General features: G+C 42.3%; 1 protein-coding gene across 2 annotated transcripts in view; it reads left to right on the forward strand.

Annotated features, from left to right (window-relative positions):
• LOC121576518 (PEX5-related protein-like) overlaps positions 1–18949 on the forward strand; it is a 151954-nt gene that overhangs the window by 115544 nt on the left and 17461 nt on the right. The gene's annotated exons all lie outside the window — the stretch shown is intronic.

An 18949-nucleotide genomic window follows, 5' to 3' on the forward strand; every position in this document is an offset into this window, starting at 1 on the left:
GCATGATGCGACTCTAATCAAATCAAATCAAATCAAATGTTATTGGTCACATGCGCCGAATACAACAGGTGCAGACATTACAGTGAAATGCTTACTTACAGCCCTTAACCAACAGTGCATTTATTTTAAACAAAAAAAGTAAAAATAAAACAACAACAAAAAAAGTGTTGAGAAAAAAAAGAGCAGAAGTAAAATAAAATAACAGTAGGGAGGCTATATATACAGGGGGGTACCGTTGCAGAGTCAATGTGCGGGGGCACCGGCTAGTTGAGGTAGTTGAGGTAATATGTAGATGTGGGTAGAGTTAAAGTGACTATGCATAAATACTTAACAGAGTAGCAGCAGCGTAAAAATGATGATTTTGAAAATTTTTGCATGAAAGGCATGTATGAGCTCTGCTCTGTTTCATGCTCAGGCTGCACACACTTCATCAGTCTCTCATTCACAATTTGACAAGGACTTTATAATATTCTCACCCAACAGACTATTCTAAATGTAATCTGGTCTTTTACATATAGCCTAATCTATGTGTGGAATGATTTTTGATTTCAGAATGGCCCACAAAAACAAAACAAAAACATCCGTAGCCTGCACTCGAATAGTGAATGGAGGAAGTGCTTCCCGCGGTTACGTTTTGAATATGCCAGGTAGGCTAAACCAGTTGTAAAGCGGATTAATGTGCTTAACTTTAACCCTATCAGTCCTGAGACCCCAGAAAAAAAGGGGCTTTTCATTTATCTGCATGTCCAGCCCTAATACTGTATATAGCCTCACAATTAAGTGTTTTACCATTTTATTTTCAGGACAACCAGTTCTACAAGTAGAATACAAAACAATTTGACATAAACAGTTGCATTAATGAGTTTTAAAGACAAATGTCAATAAAAAAAAAAAGGTCAGCCAAAGCAAGAAACTGATAAAAATGAATTTATATGAATGCTGTAAGTACAGAAATGGTTTGCTCAGTGGGAAATGAATATCCAACTACTCAGTGACAACTGTGTGGAGTTTGTGACAGCAACTATGTGACCTTATTATAGACACTATGTCCTTGGATTTCCTGTGATCTTCTATGTAGAAGAACCCCTTACCTTCTAGCGACTCTTGTGTAGCTTGTGAGTGTCATAGAGCGATACATGTGCATGTTCGTAGGAGTCTCAGCTTTTCGTAGATAGCTTTTAATAGTTTGTAGCTCAAACCATTCGGACTCTACAGACGTTTTTGTAAAAAGACACTGCCCCGGGCTCCTTCGGGTATCCGCCCTTGTCTCACAAGCACCACTCTAGCTCAGCCCCCGTTAATCACACAGACTAACGGTGGATGAAGAAGAAATAGATGAATCCAATGGTACAACCCAGAAGTCTGTTGCTCAAACACACAATGTTTAAAAGGCGTCGCGGTGGGACTCATTGGGTTAAGAATTGAGCAATAAAAATAGCAACCCAAGAAATCTTGGAACCTCTTCTAAATCAAAACCAGTCAAAACTCTGTTTTCACACGCGATTGTACAATGACTGGGCTTATATGAACACATGTAGGCTATGGGCTCTCTAACCCTGTCCCAGGTGTCCTAGACGCTTACAAGCCATTAACCAACAATGCAGTTTTAAGAACTTCATTTAGAGCCGCTGTGATAGAACTGGGCAAGTTAGACAACGTCAAGTAGCCATCCATCTACCATATTGCTTCTGTCAAAAGATCAGTGCAGAGGAGACGGAGAAAAGGACACTTTAAACTATTGAGATGCAACCCTTCTGTCCTACAGATACAGGTTGATGCTGATTGGTTTGAGTCATTTGAGGTTTAAACCAATAAGCGACAGTGATATCACATAATTGCAATAAGCCTGAAAACTAAGTTGAACTCCATCGTTAGCGACAAATACGTCCATGAGACCGTTTCAAATATCACTTTCCGACTTCGCTATTCAAGCCCATGATCCAAACTGTCTTTGATTATAGCTGGTATAATAACACTGTCTACCTAAAGCCGCTTTTAGGTTGATTTATTTTTGATTGATCAAGCCCTTCTACCTCTGTGCAAAATTATCTCTATTGTGGCTGTGTTCTCCCTCGCTCCCATGACACTCGCTATCAGCATAATAGCCCATAGTAAATGCACCAACTCGAGGTCATGGGAGTTTCCACCATCTAACAATAGGAAAGTAAATAGGTCAGCCATTGTGGAGTTAGACATATCAGGTGAAACAGCGGGAGGCCCAGTGACACTAGATAAATTACTTCTATGCAACACTGAAGCATGCATGAGAGCATCAACTGTTCCGGATGACTGTGTGATCATGCTCTCCGTAGCAGATGTGAGTAAGACATTTAAACAGGTCAACATTCACAAGATGGATTACCAGGACGTGTACTCCGAGCATGCGCTGACCAACTTCCAAGTGTCTTCACTGACATCTTCAACCTCTCCCTGTCTGAGTCTGTAATACCAACATGTTTCAAGCACCATAGTCCCCGTGCCCAAGGACACTAAGGTAACCTGCCTAAATGACTACAGACCCGTAGCACTCACGTCTGTAGCCATGAAGTGCTTTGAAAGGCTGGTCATGGCTCACATCAACACCATAATTCCAGAAACCCTAGACCCACTCCAATTCACATACCGCCCCAACAGATCCACAGATGATGCAATCTCTATTGCACTCTACACTCCCCTTTCCCACCTGGATAAGAGGAACATCTACGTGAGAATGCTATTCATTGACTACAGCTCAGCGTTCAACACCATAGTGCCCTCAAAGCTCATCACTAAGCTAAGGACCCTGGGACTAAACACATCCCTCTGCAACTGGATCCTGGACTTCCTGACAGGCTGCCCCCAGGTGGTAAGGGTAGGTAACAACACATCTGCCACGCTGATCCTCAACACGGGGGCCCCTCAGGGGTGCGTGCTCAGTCCCCTCCTGTACTCCCTGTTCACCCATGACTGCATGGCCAGACACGACTCCAACACCATCATTAAGTTTGCCGACAACACAACCATGGTAGGCCTGATCACCGACAACGATGAGACAGCCTATAGGGAGGAGGTCAGAGACCTGGCCGTGTGGTGCCAGGATAACAACCTCTCCCTCAACGTGATCAAGACAAAGGAGATGATTGTGGACTACAGGAAAGAAAAGAGGACTGAGCACGCCCCCATTCTCATCGACTGGGCTGTAGTGGAACAGGTTGAGAGCTTCAAGTTCCTTGGTGTCCACATCACCAACAAACTATCATGGTCCAAACACACCAAGACAGTCGTGAAGAGGGCACGACAAAGCCTATTCCCCCTCAGGAGACTGAAAAGATTTGGCATGGGTCTTCAGAACCTCAAAAAGTTATACAGCTGCACCATCGAGAGCATCCTGACTGGTTGCATCACTGCCTGGTATTGCAACTACTCGGCCTCCGACCGCAAGGCACTACAGAGGGTAGTGCGTACGGCCCAGTACATCACTGGGGCCAAGCTTCCTGCCATCCAGGACCTCTATACCAGGCGGTTTCAGAGGAAGGCCCTAAAAAAATTGTCAGACTCCAGCCACCATAGACTGTTCTCTATGCTACCGCACGGCAAGCGGTACCGGAGCACCAAGTCTAGATCCAAAATGCTTCTTAACAGCTTCTACCCCCAAGCCATAAGACTCCTGAACAGCTAATTAAATGGCTACGCCATTAACTCTACCCACATGTATACCTTTTGGTTCAAAACTCATGCTCATTTTCATGCCCACCTCTTTTAAGATTGTTCATCGCTGTTGCTATTTGGTCCACTGATGAGTTTTCACCTTTGAAGGCTCTGTCTTGAACCATTTATACAATGGTACGAAGAGACACCTTTGCAAACAGTTTCAATTCAAGAGAGATCCAGATATTGTTATGGGAAAATAGTAATGAGGGAATGATGCAATTAAAATTCCATAAACAGAGCAATAACAGAAAGTGATTGTATTCTGTGATTGGAGTTAGTGGCTCAGCAATGGAATAATTTCACATCAATTTATATTTAAACTAAGAGACAGTGCCTTCAGCCTTGACTTACAACACATGTTGTGTTACAACCCGAATTCAAAATAGATTACATTCATTTTTATCTTGCCCATCTACAATACCCTCATAATGACAAACTTTTAGCAAATGTATTGAAAATGAAATACAGAAATATCTAATTCACGTAAGTATTCACACCCCTGAGTCAATACTTTGTATACGGAACAAAAAATATAAACGCAACATGCAACAATTTCAAAAATGTGACTGAGTTACAGTTCATATAAAGAAATCAGCCAATTGAAATAAATAAATTAGGCCTTAATCTATGGGTTTCACATGACTGGGCAGGGGTGTAGCCATGGGTGGGCCTTGGAGGGCATAGGCCCACCCACTTGGCAGCCTGGCCCAGCCAATCAGAATGAGTTTTTCCCCATAAAAGGGCTTAATTACAGACAGAAATACTCTTCAGCACCCCCACTCAGACGATCCCGCAGGTGAAGAAGCCAGATGTGGAGGTTCTGGGCTGGCGTGGATACACGTGGTCTGCGGTTGTGACGGCTGGTTGGACGCAATGCCAAATTCTCTAAAACGACATCGGAGCCAGCTTATGGTAGAGAAATTAACATTACATTCTCTAGCAACAGCAGGTGGAGATTCCTGCAGTCAGCATGCCAATTGCACGCTCCCTCAAAACTTGTGACATCTGTGGCATTGTGTTGTGTGACAAAACTGCACATTTTAAAATTGCGTTTTATTGTCACCAGCTCAAAGTGCACCTGTGTAATGATCATGCTGTTTAATCAGCTTCTTGATATGCCACACCTGTCAGGTGGATGTATTATCTTGGCAAAGGAGAAATGCTCACTAACAGGGATGTAAACAAATTAGTGGCAAAAAAAGTGAGAGAAATAAGCTTTTTGTGCGTATGGACAATTTCTGGGATTTTTTTTTTCAGCTCATGAAACATGGGACCAACACTTTACATGTTGCGTTTATATTTTTGTTCAGTGTAGAAGCACCTTTGGCGGCGATTAGAGCTTTGAGTCATCTTGGGTATGTCTGTATCAGCTTCACACATCTAGATTTGGGGATTTTCTCCTATTCTTCCTTGCAGATTTTCTCAAGCTCTGTTAAGTTAGATGGGGAGCGGCAGTGATCAGCAATCTTCAAGTCTTTCCACAGATTTCTTGTTCTGATGCCTTTTCCAGCGTTGCTTTGGCTGTATGCTTGGGATCATTGTCCTGTTGGAATGTAAATCTTCACCCCATTCTAAGGTCGTTGGCACTCTGAAGCAGGTTCTCATCAAGGATTTTCCTGTATTTGGCTCCATTCATTGTTCGCTCTATCCTTACCAGTTCCCCAGTCCCTTCCGCTGAAAAGCATCCCCATAGCATGATGCTGCCACGACCATGCTTCTGAGCAGGGATGGTGCTAGTAGTGTAATGAGCTGTGCCTTTTTCTCAGGAGTGGCTTCCATTTGGCCACTCTCCCATAAAGCCCAGTTTGCCAGATTGGTGAAGTGCTGTAGAGACTGTTGTCCTTCTGGCAGGTTCTCTCTAATCTAAAGCCAAGGAATTCTGTAGTTCTGTCAGAGTGGTCATTGGGTTCTTGGTCAACTCCCTGACCAAGGTCCTTCTTGCCCGGTTGCTCAGTTTGGTCGGACGGCCAGCTCTAGGCCAATGATGGAGACGACTGTGCTCTTGGAAACTTTCAACACTCTAGAAATGGTTTTATACCCAGATATACAGTGGGGGAAAAAAGTATTTAGTCAGCCACCAATTGTGCAAGTTCTCCCACTTAAAAAGATGAGAGAGGCCTGTAATTTTCATCATAGGTACACGTCAACTATGACAGACAAAATGAGAAATAAAATTCCAGAAAATCACATAGTAGGATTTTTAATGAATTTATTTGCAAATTATGGTGGAAAATAAGTATTTGGTCAATAACAAAAGTTTCTCAATACTTTGTTATATACCCTTTGTTGGCAATGACACAGGTCAAACGTTTTCTGTAAGTCTTCACAAGGTTTTCACACACTGTTGCTGGTATTTTGGCCCATTCCTCCATGCAGATCTCCTCTAGAGCAGTGATGTTTTGGGGCTGTCGCTGGGCAACACGGACTTTCAACTCCCTCCAAAGATTTTCTATGGGGTTGAGATCTGGAGACTGGCTAGGCCACTCCAGGACCTTGAAATGCTTCTTACGAAGCCACTCCTTCGTTGCCCGGGCGGTGTGTTTGGGAACATTGTCATGCTGAAAGACCCAGCCACGTTTCATCTTCAATGCCCTTGCTGATGGAAGGAGGTTTTCACTCAAAATCTCACGATACATGGCCCCATTCATTCTTTCCTTTACACGGATCAGTCGTCCTGGTCCCTTTGCAGAAAAACAGCCCCAAAGCATGACGTTTCCACCCCCATGCTTCACAGTAGGTATGGTGCAACTCAGCATTCTTTGTCCTCCAAACACGACAAGTTGAGTTTTTACCAAAAAAGTTATATTTTGGTTTCATCTGACCATATGACATTCTCCCAATCCTCTTCTGGATCATCCAAATGCACTCTAGCAAACTTCAGACGGGCCTGGACATGTACTGGCTTAAGCAGGGGGACACGTCTGGCACTGCAGGATTTGAGTCCCTGGCGGCGTAGTGTGTTACTGATGGTAGGCTTTGTTACTTTGGTCCCAGCTCTCTGCTGGTCATTCACTAGGTCCCCCCGTGTGGTTCTGGGATTTTTGCTCACCGTTCTTGTGATCATTTTGACCCCATGGGGTGAGAACTTGCGTGGAGCCCCAGATCGAGGGAGATTATCAGTGGTCTTGTATGTCTTCCATTTCCTAATAATTGCTCCCACAGTTGATTTCTTCAAACCAAGCTGCTTACCTATTGCAGATTCAGTCTTCCCAGCCTGGTGCAGGTCTACAATTTTGTTTCTGGTGTCCTTTGACAGCTCTTTGGTCTTGGCCATAGTGGAGTTTGGAGTGTGACTGTTTGAGGTTGTGGACAGGTGTCTTTTATACTGATAACAAGTTCAAACAGGTGCCATTAATACAGGTAATGAGTGGAGGACAGAGGAGCCTCTTAAAGAAGAAGTTACAGGTCTGTGAGAGCCAGAAATCTTGCTTGTTTGTAGGTGACCAAATACTTATTTTCCACCATCATTTGCAAATAAATTCATAAAAAATCCTACAATGTGATTTTCTGGATTTTTTTTCCTCAATTTGTCTGTCATAGTTGACGTGTACCTATGATGAAAATTACAGGCCTCTCTCATCTTTTTAAGTGGGAGAACTTGCACAATTGGTGGCTGACTAAATACTTTTTTTCCCCACTGTATGCCTCATCACAATCTCTGAGATCTACAGACAGTTCCTCAGACTTCCTGGTATAGTTTCTGCTCTGACATGCACTGTCAACTGTGGGACCTTATATAGACAGGTGTGTTTCTTTCTAAATCATGTCCAAACGTGAATTGGCCACAGGTGGACTCCAAGTCCTAGTGACATCTCAAGGATGATCAAAGGAAATTGGATGAACCTGAGCTCAATTTGGAATGCAAATTGGTGTCAATACTTAGCAAAGGGGTGTGAATACTTATGTTAATTAGATATTTCTGTATTTCATTTTCAATACATTTGCAAACATTTCTAAAAACATGTTTTCACTTTGCCATTATGGGGTATTGTGTGTAGATGGGCAAATTCAGGCTGTAACACAACAAAATGCGGAATAAGTATAAATACTTTCTAAAGGCACTGTATCTCCACAATTCTTAGAGAAGGTGTAGTCTTTGTATTGTAATCACACTGAAAGCAGTGCTCCTGCTCAAAGGACACATACTGTTTTGGCTGATGTGAGCGACCTGGGGCCTATTGCGTTACATGTGCTGTACTGAAGGCTACAGTAGGATGTTACACACGGAGGTATCTGTGAAGGTCAATGAATAATAGAGTAGAGATAGGAATACAGTGAGAAAGTGTTGCGAAGCTCCCCAAAAAGGAGCACTTCATCCCACTCAGGGATCACGTCCCAATGTGAGTGATGTCGGAGTTAATGATGTCTTGTTGGAGACTCTGAGCCATAAGTCCCAGGCTCTCAAATCACATGGATTAGTATACAAGTGCTTGCCTCGGGGCAGGTAATTCCGAGAAGTGATGACATTCGGAGATGCACCCGGACAAATGGAGGATCGATTGGTAACAGTATCCCAGGAGCGTCAATCGGGGGCCTGAGCCACTTCTGGCTCGGTCAGCAATTTTGGCTTGGACTGTCGATATCAGGCCCTGTAATCACAGATTACTCCCCCTAGGTTGCAGAGCATATGCAGGCATTAATACTTATTAACATTAATGGAAGGAGATGGCTCAAGTGGCTCAAACTAATATCTCTCCGTCACACAGGCTTGCTGCCAATCTATTCAATTAGCTTAATTGCCAAATGTCTGGAATTTATCAAAAGACAGAGCAAAGACACCGAGGAATTATACCCTAAAATATCATACATTTTAAAAGAATAGGAGAGATGAGTAGTTGTGGCTTCCATGCGTTTCACATAAAACCATTAACAGGGATGATCAAATGAAAAGGGGCTGAAAGGCAGAGCCCTTCAAATGCTTTGGTTGTGCTTAATTAGGACAGAGGCTGATAAAGAGCCGTCTACAGGGGAGGGTTGGGCCGTGACGTTGAAGCCGTTTGGGGATGGTGGCAATCACATTGAGCCAATGAAAGCACCCCTGTCTTATTAAATAAAGAGCCGGCTGCAAGCTACAAAGCCACCAGGTTAACTCCTGCTCTGAGGAACAGTGTTTTGCTGTGAGTCAGAGATAGCGGAATCACAGCTCTGATAAAAGACCGGATCAAGGTCACTGTGGGCCGAGTATTTGATTAAAGCTGCGGGGGACAGGTTCACCTTTTCACCACTTGATTTTTTCCCTGAGGCACTTTTGGTTTGGAGGGAGATTGCCGTTGTTTTGGTACAGAGAGAAAGTTCTAGCAAGTTACAGAGGAAGCTGAGTATGAAGACGATCTCTCACTCTGAAGAACGTTCCAGTACACGGTCCTGTGCTCCCGAATGTTATTACGATTGTGTGACTGAGAACGATCTAAATATGCCAACATCAAGGAACCTACAATTCATCTCCATGCCGACCATTTAACTGTAGGTGCTCTGTGTTTTGATAGGCCAGCCCTTCAGCTCATGGAACACGTAAACTATTGAATAAATGATAAGTTAGACCCATAGGAACACACAACTATTGAATCAATGATAAGTTAGGCCAATAGGAACACACAACTATTGAATCAATGATAAGTTAGACCCATAGGAACACACAACTATTGAATCAATGATAAGTTAGGCCAATAGGAACACACAACTATTGAATCAATGATAAGTTAGGCCAATAGGAACACACAACTATTGAATCAATGATAAGTTAGACCCATAGGAACACACAACTATTGAATCAATGATAAGTTAGGCCAATAGGAACACACAACTTTTGAATCAATGATAAGTTAGACCCATAGGAACACACAACTATTGAATCAATGATAAGTTAGACCCATAGGAACACACAACTATTGAATCAATGATGTTAGGCCCATAGGAACACACAACTATTGAATCAATGATAAGTTAGGCCAATAGGAACACACAACTTTTGAATCAATGATAAGTTAGACCCATAGGAACACACAACTATTGAATCAATGATAAGTTAGACCAATAGGAACACACCTGCCCCAGTCAACTGCAAATGCTGTTATTGTGAAGTGGAAACGTCTAGGTGCAACAAGGGCTCAGCCGCGAAGTGGTAGGCCACACAAGCTCACAGAACGGGACCGCCGAGTGCTGAAGCACGTAGCACGTAGAAATCGTCTGTCCTCGGTTGCAACACTCACTACCAAGTTCCAAACTGCCACTGGAAGCAACTTCAGCACAACTGTTTTTCGGGAGCTTCATGGAACGGTTTTCCATGGCTGAGCAGCTGCACACAAGCCTAAGATCCCAATGCGCAATACCAAGTGTTGGCTGGAATGGAGCCCTCTACTGTACGTACCATATAAGAGACTGAATCGCTCAATTCTGCAGCACAGGGTGAGTCATTTGCTGATTGATGGTGAGCTAGTCCAAAATAATGAACTGGCCTGGGGAGATAGATACAGTAATCAGGGTCTAAAATAAGTATGGGCACAAGTGAAAGTTGTGATTTATAGCAAAATAAATGCTGCAGTAGCTGTTTTCAAAGTATTTCTGCAGTTTTGTTTCATATCTGGTAATGCACAAAGAAATCTGAATCCTAACGTTATAGCTATCCCATCTCACGCAGCAACACTGCCTGTCTGGGGGGTCTGTGAGCACTGTGAGTGAAATGGTGAAAGATTTGTTTTTAGAAGCAATGCGCATAAAAGCTTGTCTAATTCACTCAAGTCTACTAAAGTGAGACTTTGTCCTCGTGTTTCTTGGCTATTTACATTGTTTTGTTCACAAGCCAGGGTGCTTTTCAATGTTTGAGTTTGCTTCCTCTGCTAACAAAAAGAGACATTGTCAGCCTCTACCAGTGACATTCTCACAGGCACAGGTAACCTTAAAGGGGCAGCTGAAAATTTCTGTCTCTGATATTTTGGTTAAAAGACTCAGGTCGTCGAGCAATATACTACATTACTTCTTACTAGTAATCCATTTATTGTTTTAGAAACATTACTAAGCATGCTAATCCTTATTTTTTTTGTGAAACTATGGAAAAACAAATATTTGGGCTGGTAGAAAATCGTAGTGGCTGGTAGATTTTTTAAATCTACCTGCCACGGTGGCTGGTATACAAAAAAGTTAGTTTTAGGCCCTGAATGTAATCCTCTGTGCATAGTGTGGTCCTCTGTAGCTCAGCTGGTAGAGCACGGCGCTTGTAACGCTAAGGTAGTGGGTTCAATCCCCGGGACCACCCATACACTAATAATAATAATAGTATGCACGCATGACTGTAAGTCGCTTTGGATAAAAGTGTCTGCTAAATGGCATATTATTATTATTATTATTAGTGTATGAGCAATGGCCACAGTTTTGTTTGATTTTCCACTGGGGGCATCACTTCCAGTAGACTATAGACTAGTACAGGGTTTCCTAAACCTCTCCCATAGTACTCCCACTTATTTGATGTATTCTACATTTACGTTTTAGTCATTTAGCAGACGCTCTTATCCAGAGCGACTTACAGTTAGTGAGTGCATACATATTCATACTGGCCCCCCGTGGGAATCGAACCCACAACCCTGGCATTACAAGCGCCATGCTCTACCAACTGAGCTACACGGGACAAAGTTGTATTTTTTAGTGATCCAATTGACATTTTAGTCATTTAGCAGACGCTCTTATCCAGAGCGACTTACAATTAGTGAGTGCATACATTTTTCATACTGGCCCCCCGTGGGAATCAATACTAATCAAGGGCTTGATTATGTGTGTTTTTTCGCATTATTTGTAATTTATTCTGTACATAATGTTTCTGCCACCGTCTCTTATGACTAAAAAGAGCTTCTGGATATCAGGACAGCGATTACTCACCTCGTATTGGACAAAGATTCATAGACTGTTCTCTCTGCTACCACATGGCAAGCGGTACCGGAGCGCCAAGTCTAGGTCCAAAAGGCTTCTTAACAGCTTCTACCCCCAAGCCATAAGACTCCTGAACAACTAATCATGGCTACCTGGGCTATTTGCATGTCGAACATTTACAGTGCCTTCAGAAAGTATTCACACCCCTTGACTTTTTCCACATTTTGTTCTGTTACAAAGTGAGATTAAAATTGATTTAATTGTCATTTTTTTGTCACCGATCTTCACAAAATAACCTGTCATCTCAAAGTGGAAGAAAAATACTAATACTTTTTTTTTTTATGTATGGAAAATAAAACACTAATATATCTTGATTAAATAAGTATTCAACCCCCTGAGTCAACACATGTTAGAATCACCTTTGGCAGCAATTACAGCTGTGAGTCTTTCTGGGTAAGACTCTAAGAGCTTTGCACACCTATATTGTTCAGTATTTGACCATTATTCTTTTAAAAATTATTCAAGCTCTGTCAACTTGCTTGTTGATCATTGCTAGACAGCCAGTTTCAAGTCTTGCCATAGATTTTCAAGCTGATTTAAGTCAAAACTGTAACTAAGCCACTAAGGAACATGCAATGTCGTCTTGGTAAGCAACTCCAGTGTATATCTGGCCTCATGTTTTTGGTTATTGTCTTGCTGAAAGGTGAATTTATCTCCCAGTGTCTGTTGGAAAGCAGACAACCAGGTTTTCCTCTAGAATTTTGTCTGTGCTTAGCTCTATTCTGTTTATTTTTATCCTAAAAAACTGCCTAATCCTTGCCGATGACAATCATACCCATAACATGATGCAGCCACCACCATGCTTGGAAATATGAAGAGTGGTACTCAGTGATGTGTTGTGTTGGATTTGCCCCAAACATAACGCTTTGTATTCAGGACAAAAACATATTTTCTTTCCCACATGTTTTGCTGTACAGGCTTCCTTATTTCACTCTGTCATGCAGGTTAGTATTGTGGAGTAACTGCAATGTTGTTGATCTATCAGTTTTCTCCTATCACAGCCATTAAACTATAACTGTTTTAAAATCACCATTGGCCTCATGGTGAAATCCCTGAGCGTTTTCCCTCTTCTCCGGCAACTGAGTTAGGAAGGACGCCTGTATCTTTGTAGTGACTGGGTGTATTGATACACCATCCAAAGTGTAATTAATAATCATCACCATGCTCAAAGGGATATTCAGTATCTACTTCTTTTTTTTTTACCCATCTGCCAATAGGTGCCCTTCTTTGTGAGGCATTGAAAAACCTCCCTGGTCTTTGTGGTTGAATCTGTGCTTGAAATTCACTGCTCGACTGAGGGACCTTACAATTAACTGTATCTATGGGGTACGGAGATGGAGTAGTCATTCAAAAATCTTATTAACCACTATTGTTGCACACAGAGTGAATCCATGCAACTTATTATGTAACTTGTTAAGCACATTTTCTCCTGAACTTATTTATGCTTGCCATAACAAAGGGGTTGAACACTTATTGAGTCGACAAAATTCGACCGTGACATTATTTGGTATTGTGTGTAGATCAGTGACACAAAATCTCAATTTAATCCATACTTTCTGAAGGAACTGTACATGATGAGACAACACATAAATAAATAGGGCAATCTGTACGTTAAAAGGTCCAATGCAGCTGTTTTTATCTCAATATCAAATCATTTCTGGGTAACAATTAAGTACCTTACTGTGATTGTTTTCAACAAAAATGGTCAAAAATAATAAAAAATAGGTACTTAGGAAAATTAATTTTTGCTAGGACTGTCTGGAAGTGGTCTGAGAGAGGGGCCTAATTGGAGGAACCTAATGGGAGGGATGTGTCACCTCAAAAACCAGCTGTTATTGGTAGAGAGGATGGGGAACTCTCTTTGTTATTGGTCTATTAACGTATACCGCCTTAAAAAAAAAAAAACACCCCAAAAACCTCAAACAGCTCTTACACTAAAAGTGCATTATCATAATTTTCACAATTTCACAGTATTATTCCAACATCACAGTGTGGAAATATATATAAAACACAGGAAAATCACGTTTTTGACTGCACTGCCCCTTTAATAGATTTAACCGGGAAGATCTGAATACATTTACTGGATATCAATTGCATTGTGGCGTTTGAATTGAATTCAGTCCACCAAATATGGAGTAAAACAAAGCCATAAAATCAGTCAATTTACATGTCTGAAATAGTGTGTTTTGATGTTCTTCAAAGAGCTATACATTTCCGATCCTTTATGCTTCAGTTGATGTGCAAAATCCCGTTATCGGCTGTCACAAGAACCTTGGTTTGACAGACACACATATGGATACATCTGTGGGTCTGTTTGTTCGAGCCATACAAGGTGGACACAGATGGGATCAAACACTAAAAGATACTGTAGCTACACACCGCTGTTGTGTAATTAGACACTATGACTCTAAAACAGAACACTCACATCCGTAGGAAGAAAAATGCCCCCGCATGTCCATGTCTGCCTGACTCCTGGTTCCTTCCATTACCAAGCATACTTATTTAAAACTATTTTTGCACAACCAGCAACGTCTGTCCCATTATGTTGGACAAGAAAAATGCCAACATGATGATGACGTCCAAAACCAATACGGTATACTGCACTAAGATGTTTAGAGCTATCCAATTTCACATTATGTCTGAGACAGCAATAATTTTCTTCCAGTAAATTGCCTCCACTGTACATACAAATCTATTTTTACTGTATAAATTGCCTCACATGAGTTGGGGAAAGCACTAATTGCATTTGAGAGCCAAACTTTGAGTCTCTTCGTTCCAAACTCGGACGGTTTCGGCCAAGGACAAGTATTATCTCTGGCTCCATAATTACTGTTGGCAATAATCTATTCATGAAATAATGAATGAATCTCCCAAGTTCATTTATATTCTGCTTTGTCATGTTTGGCAGGCAGAGAGAACAAGTCTGAATGCATTTCACATTTAAACTTCATCTTCGTCAAATTAGAGTCGCAGGCAGGGGCTTGCTTCATTGATACATGGGATATAGATCACCTTCCTCTCTCAATCTCATTCCCGGGAATGAAAATGCTGGATCTGTCTGCAAAATACACCATTGTCTGTGTTGCAAACATTTCAAGTAACCAGAGTGTGTTTTGATTTCTTACAATTTGTTAAAAAAGTGCCACAGTTTGTTTTGATTACACAGACTGCCATCATACTGTCACGTGTCGAGCCATTGAGGATTTTTTTTCACCCCATCACAACCATTCAGTATCGTGGCGCATATCATAATTGGTGCATGCACCCATGAAAGTAACATCGAAGAATGTAATTACAGTTTCTACACAGGCATCATGGCTGATTTTGTGGTGACGACGACATACACAGTAATTGGACACTAGTGCAAAATAGCAGGTATTTCTCTAGCTACGCGCTTTGTTAGCTCCGGAGTCAGTTAGGATGAAGCATTTGCAGGGATACTGTCACTGAATGAAATATTGCTGCATCTCTAATTGCCTTTCTCAAAGATGTTATAATTATAATCATAAAATGACCCCGGGTCTGTGCTTGTTAAATCAAGGAATGAAGTACGGTTGTATGCACAGTCCAACGTTGTCAAATGAAAATGTTTTCTCGTCATTACCTTGACCGTTAAATGACTCATAACTCTGTCTCAGTTTACGATAGTATGATGATAGAGTAGTGGAGGCACCTTTAATGGGTCGTAAAAAAAAAACTATTAACGACTGCTTTGAAGTAGCTTTTTGAAGTCTTTGGATGCCACTAGGTGGATCTAAAATCTTTATGATCTCAAAACTATTTAGATTTTCTGTACGGTAACAACAGAAATTAGCCGCACCCCACGATCATTAGCATTCAATGTCCTCGTCAATGGGTTGACTTGACTGTGCAGATCATTCCATAGCAACATATCAGTAGCAATCCATATCTAGCTGTAAAAGACTAACAGAAACCTTGAATTCTACAACAAGCCTCTGTCATGTTGTAAATATCTCAATACCACTACCAACCCCCACAACGCACATCTCCCAACACACCATCTTCTCTCCACCTGTGGCATCCCCTCCCCCTCCCGTTTCATTCCCAGAGCCAGTGAGGTTTCACCTCATGATCCAACAGGCAATTTGTCTCAGCGTGAGCAGCCAATTAGGGAGGTGATGCTCACCTCCGGTGGACGCCTGCCATACACCTGGAGAGAGGAAACAGAGCTGTGACCCCCCCTCCTTTACACACACACTTCCTGACTCTCACACACATACGCCTCCTCACTCCCACTGACACATATACACACTAGCACATGCATGCTTACCTCACTCGACCCCCCTGAGGTGCCAAGGCACCCACTTACGCTGCACTGTCATGTACAGATGAGCTCCACGCTATATTTGGACTGTTTTGACAGGGAGACAGCTAGGAATCATGGGCCTAACCGACTGGAATAGAACTCTACTGTGGCGATCAGCAGGAACATCAACAACATAAAGTACAACTGGGGTGTATTAATTAGTCGCAGACCGTTGAAAAACGTTTTTGCAACAGACCAAACATTCTGCAACGGCCAGGGCTGTCTACCTAGAGCCAGGATGTTTTTCACCGGAAGTACTGTAGTACTGCTAGCTGGGTCAGGAGGAAGAGAAGGGAAGGGTGATCAAAGAGTGTTCACTGTCACCTTGTCATGTTATTGCTCACCCCAGACTTCAATCCAAGCGTCACTCAATGACTGTTATGGATGATTCTGTCTTTACTAAAGGTTTGCCGAGATGGTCTGTTAAAGGCACATGTGCCATTGTGTTGTATAGAACATGAAGAAGAATCCAATCCGGATGCAGTCATGTACAAAAACAAGCACAATGTACTCCGGTCCACACTATCACAACTATCTGATGAATGTCGGGGAATGAAAATCACAAAGTCAACAACAGTGCCTCTGATTCTCAGACCTAGAGTTCTAATGAAGCTAACAATGCTCTTCATCTCCCACTGCTGCCTCTTCATTGGTTCAGTAAGTGAGGCATTCGTCTGGTGGCCGCGATAATGACCTTTGACACGTGCCTTGTTGATCTGATTCCATGTAGAGGTCACAGGTGTCTTCCAATTATCCTTAATCGTCCATTTAGTTTAAGGCAAAGCACAGAGGGGCAATAATCCACTTAAGAGATGAAATAATAGCAGTCTCTGGCAGTGAATCACAAAACAACCGAATAGCCTAAAGTGTAGAATTTGTGTTAGTAGGAATTTGATTTGGCAAATAGAGTCTGAGACGCATCTAAATGCACTTTATTTTTTTCAGTTTCTGGAGGTGCCTGCAACGTTTCCTCTTTGAAAGCGGTCAGCGTTCTCACTTTGATTTCTCGCTTTGCCCATGGAGTAATTGACAGTGACACACGCGGAGGTCTTTGGCCTCGGCTGTATCGTAGCTGTGAGGTGACAGCCAATAGACATGGCCTGCATGCTTGGACAGAGGCAGGCAAAAAAAAGCAGCATCAGCACTGAACACAGAATCATCAACACTGAACAAAATATCATCAGCGCTGAACAAAAAATCATCAGCATTGAACAAAAAATCATCAGCACTGCACAAAAAAAAATCTGCACTGAACAAAAAATAATCAACACTGAACAAAAAATATAACATGCAACAATTTCAACAATTTTACTGAGTCACGGTTCATATAAGGAAATCAGTCAATTTAAATAAATAAATTAGGTCCTAATCTATGGATTTCACATGACTGGGAATACAGATATGCATCTGTTGGTCATAGATACCTTTAAAAAAGTAGTGGCGTGGATCAGAAAACCAGTCAGTATCTGCTGTGGCCACCATTTGCCTCATGCAGCCCGACCCATCTCCTTCACATAGAGTTGATCAGGCTGTTGATTTTGGCCTGTGGAATGTTGTCCCATTCCTCGTCAATGGCTGTGCGAAGTTGCTGTATATTGCCGGGAACTAGAACACGCCGTCGTACACATCGATCCAGAGCATCCCAAACATGCTCAATGGGTGACATGTCTGGTGAGTACTCAGGCCATGGAAGAACTGGGACATTTTCAGCTTCTAGGAATTGTGTACAGATCCTTGCGACATGGGGCTGTGCATTATCATGCTGAAACATGACGTGATGGCGGCGGATGAATGGCATGACAATGGGCCTCAGAATCTCTTCACGGTATCTCTGTGCATTCAAATTGCCATTGATAAAATGCAATTGTGTTAGTTGTCCGTATCTTATGCCTGCCCGTACCATAACCCCACCACCACCATGGGGCACTCTGTTCACATAGTTGACATCAGCAAACCGCTCGACCACACAACGCCAAATACGCTGTCTGCCATGTGCCCAGTATAGTTGAAACCGAGATTCATCCGTGAAGAGCACCCTTCTCCAGCATGCCAGTGGCCATCAAAGGTGAGCATTTGCCCAATGAAGTCGGTTACGACGCCGAACTGCAGTCGTGTCAAGACCCTGGTGAGGACGATGCGCACGCAGATGAGCTTCCCTGAGACGGTTTCTGATAGTTTGTGCAGAAATTCTTAGACTCTTCAAACCCACAGTTTCATCAGCTGTCCGGTTGGATGGTCTCAGATGATCCCGCAGGTGAAGAAGCTGGATGTGGAGGTCCTGGGCTGGCGTGGTTACACGTGGTCTGCGGTTGTGAGGCAGGTTGGACGTACTGCCAAATTCTCTAAAACGACATTGGAGGCTTATGGTAGAGAAATAAACATTAAATACTCTGGCAACAGCTCTGGTGGACATTACTGCAGTCAGCATGCCAATTACACGCAACCTCAAAACTTGAGACATCTGTGGCATTGTGTTGTGTGACAAAACTGCACATTTTAGAGTGGCCTTTTATTGTCCCCAGCACAAGGTGCACCTGTTTAATGATCATGCTGTTTAATCAGCTTCTTGATATGCCACACCTGTCAGGTGGATGGATTGATTATCTTGGCAAAGGAGAAATGCTCACTAACAAGGATGTAAATAAAAATTGAGGGAAATAGGCTTTTTGTGCTTATGGAATATTTCTAGGAGATTTTATTTCAGCTCATGAAACATGGGACCAACACTACAGGTTGTGTTTTATATTTTTTGTTCAGTATAGTTATAACACCAATCAAGGTGCCTGTTTGTTGAGTCTAGGGCTTTGCACAAGTTGCCAATTCCTTGAAATGTATAATAACCCTCTCCGACATCAATCTATCAACTGAAACGTCAACAACTGTAAGGTAAAGATCAAGCTAATTTTGGACATTTGACCGCTGCCTTTGCATGCAAGTGATGAGTCATCGGAAGTCCATACATTACACCACCGATAAATGAGCGAGATGGATGTGACATTTTCGTGGCAGGGG

The sequence above is a fragment of the Coregonus clupeaformis genome, chromosome 11 (assembly GCF_020615455.1).
Source record: "Coregonus clupeaformis isolate EN_2021a chromosome 11, ASM2061545v1, whole genome shotgun sequence".
Classification (NCBI taxonomy): domain Eukaryota; kingdom Metazoa; phylum Chordata; class Actinopteri; order Salmoniformes; family Salmonidae; genus Coregonus; species Coregonus clupeaformis.